Source organism: Pinus tabuliformis, chromosome 4_2 (assembly GCF_031772625.1).
Source record: "Pinus tabuliformis cultivar Carrire ecotype Pingquan chromosome 4_2, CPIR1, whole genome shotgun sequence".
Lineage (NCBI taxonomy): Eukaryota > Viridiplantae > Streptophyta > Pinopsida > Pinales > Pinaceae > Pinus > Pinus tabuliformis.
Genome location: NC_142304.1, coordinates 580,366,014 through 580,373,063, shown reverse-complemented (window position 1 = coordinate 580,373,063; position 7,050 = coordinate 580,366,014). Strand labels below are relative to the sequence as shown.

Genomic DNA, 7,050 nt, shown 5'->3' with positions numbered 1-7,050 from the left:
GAAGAAGCTATACACTCTACAACTTCTACCACATTTTCCTTTGCTGGTCAACTCTCTATTCTAATTCTATTTTATGTTTTTAATTTGTCCTTTGTAAGGTGCAATTGGAAAAAAAAGCATCTTCATTTGTTTTGTTGCACAAAATAAATCCAGACCTGTATCTATGGGTGATCTCTATGTATGCGCCAGAGTATGGAAGAAATCTAGTTTGTTGACTCTAGATAATGCAATTAGGTATATTGAAGGTGAACACTCATAAAGACCCATTTAAAGCGGATTTGGGGTTACATAAATGAGCAATGTGTTAAATATTTAAACTCAGATATGGATATTTAATTATGCTTGATATGTTTGTACTAGAGTTTATGTGTTTTTTTTGGGGAATGTAAACATTTTTCGTTTAATTGGTGGGGAGCTACGAACCCCAGTTTTGATATTAAGAGTTTGTAATTTTTTTTGTCTGGTTGATTGGCAAAAATTAGAGAATCCCAAGGCCTCATCAATGCTATAAATTTATATTTTGGTACCTTAGTGGTGAACACATCCTCCATGAGATTTGGACATGAGTCTACACAATGATACCCACAATCTCTACTAATGTTGGTGTTCTTGTGTGTGTAGGCATTTTTAATTAGTTTGGTATGTCATTTTGATTGAGATATTAGATCTATGGAGACAATTTCTTATGTTATAACTTATATCACTCCATAGGATTCTGATTTCAAGAAGCAATTTAGGGTTCAAACATAATTATAGATTTGACTGATTATCACCTTAGCTGGGAGGTCAACACAGGCCCCCTGATGACAGTGTATACACTAGACATATTCATGTAAACAATGTTTTACTTGTGAACTAGGTCTAACATAAAGTGCATAAGAAATTCAACCTCATCAAACTTTTTCAGTGGATATGTATACCAAGTAGGTGAGCTATCTTATAAAAAGGTTGATGATATAACCATGGGACAAAATAATACTCCCTAAAATGACTCAAATTTTTAATGCATAAATTTAGAATGGAAATTAACTATATATATGTTTGCCCTCCTGTTCTGGAAGAAAATTATTGGTAGAACCATATGTTTGAGTAGAAAAATATACCATTGGATTTTCCTCTTTAGCATTCATATATCTAGATTTTATTAAAAGATAGCATTAATAAAATTATAGAATAAAGCAGATGATATCATAACATTAATAAAAATATAAGATAAATGAGAAGATACCTTTTCAACCACTTTCCAGCCTAAACAAAAAAAGCCATATAACTAACATTTACATGAAAAGACGACACCACATAACTAATAACTAATAATGTTAGCTATTCCATTATAAGTAACATTTACATAAAAAGACCACACCACATAACTAATTACTAATTAATGTTAGTTATTCCATTATAACTAAAAATTACATGGAAAGACCACACCACATACTACAACACGATTTACAAACTATAACAGTGATAAGCTAGACATAAAGCATCAAATAGGTAAGCAATATCACTATAGAGATGAAGCATAACATAGAAGAAATATGTAAACAATATCACTACAGAGATGAGGTTCCTTGTCTGAAGATGAACCATACTGACTACGCATCACTAAATAACATCAAATAGGCCAGCAATAACACTACAGAGATGAGGTTCCTTGGCAATTTTTAATGAGCAGAACTCTGTTGATATTAAAAGAACGGGTACTGCTCGTAGCGCATGTAGCAGTCAACCAATCCAAACTGAGCACCGATTGCAAGGCCGCAAATGCGAAACATGTAGTCGTTGACTAGGTTATAAAGGCAGGCTTTGCACTCATCCGGAAGGTATAGTGCGCTATTGCAGGATGCTTGCCCGTAGGCAGTGGTTGTGCCCCCGTTGCCTGGAATCGACGTCTGGTAGAACCAACCGTCATAGCCCGTGTTATCTTCCAGCGCTACGAGCAGGGTTAGTAGAGTAACGTAGAAAGGACTGGACAATGGGAATTTTACCACATTACAGTAATTCCACAGCATGGTTGTATTCTGTGCGCTCGCCAATGTCAACAGTAACATTAGAGGTAAAACAAAGCTAAATGGTCTCTTCGCCATGGCTGCCTCAAATAAAATAATATCACCTCTAATAATAATAATCACCTCAAATGCCAAACGTTATTGAAATCCTTATCTGACACCCCCGTTTTATAGCCCTCATGGGGCATGGTTGTGAATGGTTGGCATGCTTAGTCACATACAGAAACAAACATGAAAATTTTCACTTTGGATTCATTTCTTCTCACGCTATATTCAAAATCATCATTAAAATGATATTTTAATATTAGGAAAAGAATATATATATATATATATATATATATTTTGGATTTATTCTTTCACTTGCATAAATGAGTGATTTCTCAAAAATAAGGTTAGAATAATGATATTTCAGTGTTTTATATATATATTTATATTTATATTTATATTTATATTTATATTTATATTTGGATTTATGCTTTCACATGTATGAATAAGCGATTTCTCAAAAATAAGGTTAGAATAACATTTTGGTTCAGATATTTTAGTGTTATGAAAAGGATGTATTTTGTTTTTTATTTATTTTTTATTTATTCTTTCACATGCATGTATCAGTGATTTCTCAAAAATAAGGTTAGAATAACATTTTAATATTATGAAAGGTATGTATTTCATTAAAAAAAAATGTGTTTCCACACCTTACAAGTTAGAAGGACTTATTCATATTTTAATTTACTATTTTATTATTTATTATAGAAAATCTATTATTATTATTATTATTATTATTATTATTATTATTATTATTATTAAATCTATAATTATTATTCTATTTTTAATCTATTCTCTATTTGATGGGCGAAATTCTCAATCGATGAGCTGCACGAGAAGCTTGCAGTGTTTAATTGTTCTACCTATGAGAGGTTAGGCCTATATTTTATGTTACAAATTTGTTTCCACAAGTTTGTTCCACTATGGAGTCATTGCAACCATAACATTTCCCCAAATATTTTATTTAGCAGCAGATCTTAGAGGTCTAATCCCTCAACAATTTTTTGCGGTACAAAGTTTCTACCATGCTATTAAAGCCCACATCCTGGAATTTTGGGCTCCTCTCCATAAAAAATTCCTGAATACATAAATAAGTACATTGCTAATAGATTTAGGAGTTGTTAACACTGATCGCTGGTATTGAGGTATGGCTTGGAGTACCAACTTGATTAGCACCAGACAATTTTCTACGATGAGAGATATGGAAGCTCGTCCCTGCAATTTCTTAGAGATTCTCTAAAGCATCCTTTCCAACAAGCAATTTTTAGAGAATTTATAATCAAAGGGACTCCTAGGTAATTCACCAGTAGAGTATTGATCTTAAATTCAAGAGTGCAAGCAAGGTGGGTCTGAACCATTGGATTAGTACTAACTAAAAGAACATTAGATTTTTCGCCATTAATTAGAGGCTTTCATAAAATCAAAAAGAAGGAATTTCAATACATGCACCTCTTTTAGAGAGGCTTGGAAAAAGAGAAAAATATCATCAACAAATTGTTGGTGGGTAAAGGGGAGATCCGCACCAAAGATTCTAATTCCTTTTATGATATTTTGGATACCAATAGCTTTGAGGTATCTACTGAAACCCTCCACTACCAAAATAAAAAGAAAGGCAGAGATTAGATCTCCTTGACGAAGGCCACATGGCAGATTGAAAGGTGTGGACGGTGAACCATTCAGCAAAATGGAATAGAACAGTGTAGAGATCAAGGATTTGATCTAAGAAACCCATTGTGGAGGAAATTTGAAGCTAGATAAAATATCTAAAAGATATTCCTAGCCCAATCTATCATAGGCTTTAGAGAGATCCATATTTACTAACATGCCCGTATTTCTAGATTCTCTTAAAGAATCACTGACCTCATGGGCTATAACAATATTGTCCAATATTTTTATACCTTCAACAAACCTAGTTTGTTATGGGGATATTATATTTTTAAGCAAGGATTTTAAATGACCCTTTATAACATAGGAGATAATTTTATAAATGATATTACATAATGCAATTGCATAGAATCCATTAGGGTCTTCTAATCTACAAGCCTTGGGGATTAAACTAATGAGAGTATCATTAAGTCTAGTCGATACCCTATGGGTCTATCAAGATTCATCCACTAAAGCATGAGTTTCAGGACATAAGATCTTTCAACGAGCTTGAAAAAGTCTAATGTGAATTCATCTAATCCTAGGGCCTTGTTCGGTAGCATGGTCATCACTACCTTTGCTACTTATGAGAAATATATTTCTCTCATTAAACCCTCATTTTGGTCTTGATTGACCAATTGAGGGATACAAGAGATAATCCTCTAAATAGATCCCTTCCTATGGATGATTGGTTCTATGAACATATCTTTGAAATGTGAAACTGGTTCCTCCTCTATTTATTTATGTTGCAATAGCGATTCGCAGACTCTATATTTTATAGAGAAAATTATATTATGTTTTCTATTCTTAATCATGGTCTTGTGGAAAAATTTACTATTACACTCTCCTTCTCTTAGCCATTTCACACGACTTTTGTTTTCATAGAGTCTCCTCTTGTTTTGCTCTTTATTCTATCTCCTTTACTAGCTGCCCTTTTTCTATTATTAGAGACTTCGACACCCCTTAGAGATTATTCATTGTTGTACTTATTGCATGTGGTTTTCTATCTCATGTTTTTCATTCAAAATGTGCCAAAAATCAATGTGGCTCTAGTCTTTTATCTTCTTCTTCAACTCTTTCTGCTTGAGTTGGAATGAGTGTATGCGTTATTTTCCTTCTACATTAGTATATTCCTACCATTCATGGGCTTTGCAAATGAATTTTGTATCATGCATCCAAAATCTATCTGTAGGTTTTAACCCCGTACAAAAATTACCTGCATACGAATTCTAAAACACAGAAAATAAACAATGTGAGAGCATAACACATAAAACACATATACACGGAGATTTTCCCCTGGATCCCAAAACTGGGACTACCTGCTCGATTTTTCATTATTTTCCTTTCAATGTTACAATACATATTTATACATGCCGAAGCATCCAATACCATGGACCAAAAACCATCGAGTCCAAAACCATGTACTGAAAACCATCACCTCCAAAACCATGTGTGAAAATCATGCACAAAACCATAGGTAGGTCCGCTTAACCTAACATATGGTCCAAAACCAAAAAAAATCGGGGCGATGCCCCGGACCCCATAGAGTGGGGTTACCCGCACCCCTCAAACCCCCTATGAAACCCCCCGCTATGCAATCGGTTCAACGAAGGGGGGGCTCTGCCCCCTTCTAACCCCCTCGTTAACTACATGGGCTAGTTGTGGAAAGAATATAACACAACCCAACATTCTCCCACTTCTTGTTTTCTTTCCATAAGGGGCCACAAGAGATCTTAGTCATTTATCCAGCCCTGCAATGCCCATTGTTTCTCTCCACCAAGAGAACTTCTCAAAGCTCACAGATTTTGTCAATGCATCTGCAGTATTCTTCAAAGTGTCCACCTTTACCAGCAACACCTTTTTGTCTTCTATCATATCCCTCAAAAGTGATATTGAACATCAATGTGATTTGTCTTTGAATGGTAAGCAGGGTTCTTTGCCAAGAAAATTGCACTTTGGTTGTCACAGTCTATCCTTATAGCTCCCTATAATAACCCTGTACTAACCCCATACTTGAACACAATCTCTGCAACCAAACTGCTTCCTTGCTTGCATGAGTGGCTGCCATGTATTCTGCCTCTGTAGTTGATAGTGCCACTATAGATTGTTTCTTACTCATCCAACTGACTGCACCTCAAAATAGGTTAAACACATACCCACTTGTAAATGTTCTTTGATCCAGATCTCCAGCCTAGTCTGCATCAACAAAGCCATGAATATCCAAAAATCTGTCCAATCCTGGTCTTCCTTAGTAGCACAAACCATAATCATTAGTGCCACGCAAATCCCTGAAAACCCTCTTCACGGCTGTCCAATGCTCCTTCCCTGGTTTTGACATAAACCTACTCAATTCTCTCATTGCATGTGCAATGTCCGGTCTAGTACAAACCATCGCATACATCAGGCTAGCGACTACAATTGCATATGGAACACGGGACATATCCTCTTCCTCTTCTTGTGTCTTGGGACACTGTTTAGCAGATAACTTTACACCTACAGGAATAGGAACCTTCATAGGTTTACTATCCTGCATATTAAACCTCTGCAATATTGTCTCGACATACTTCCTATGGTTTAACTAGAGCTTCTTCTTTGCCCGATCTCTTTTAATTTCCATGCCCAAAATATAATTTGTAGCACCAAGATGTTTCATGTCGAATTTGGAGGACAATTGGGTCTTCAAATCTTGGATAACTTCTTTGTCATTTCCAACCAGCAACATATCATCCACATACATACCAGATAAATAACATGGTCACCAATTAATTTAAAATACACACAGTGATCTACTTTTCTTCTGGTAAAGCCAAGTCCCAATATAAATGTATCAAATTTCTGATACCACATCCTTGGTGACTATTTTAACCCATACAGAGACTTCTTTAACTTGCATACCAACTCTTTCTTACCCTTCATCGCAAAGCCTTCAGGTTGCTTCATGTAGATCTCCTCTTCCAGATCCCCATGAAGAAATGTTGTCTTCACATCCATCTATTCTACCTCAAAATCAAAAGCAGCAGCAACAGATAAAAGTAATCTAATAGAAGCTACCTTGGCAACAGGAGAAAAAATATCACCAAAATCAATTCCTGACACCTGGGAATAACCTTTTGCTACCAACCGAGCTTTGTATTTCTCCATATTTCCTTCTGCATTTGTCTTCTTCTTGAACACCCATTTGCTACCAATGGGTTTCCTTCTAGCCGGAAACTCCACCAGATCCCAAGCCTCATTTTTGTGCAAAGATGCCATTTTATCAACCATGGCCTCTTTCCATATTTTTCCATCCTCTAAATCTACTACTTCCTTCTCAGTTCTGGGATCATCATCAGTAATAGATAAAGCAAAATTT

General features: G+C 35.2%; 1 pseudogene; it reads right to left on the bottom strand.

The window, feature by feature from the left end:
* Positions 1-1,688: 1,688 nt before the first annotated feature.
* Positions 1,689-2,087, bottom strand: LOC149170631 (antifungal protein ginkbilobin-like protein pseudogene; annotated as a pseudogene).
* Between the last annotated feature and the right edge of the window lie 4,963 nt (positions 2,088-7,050).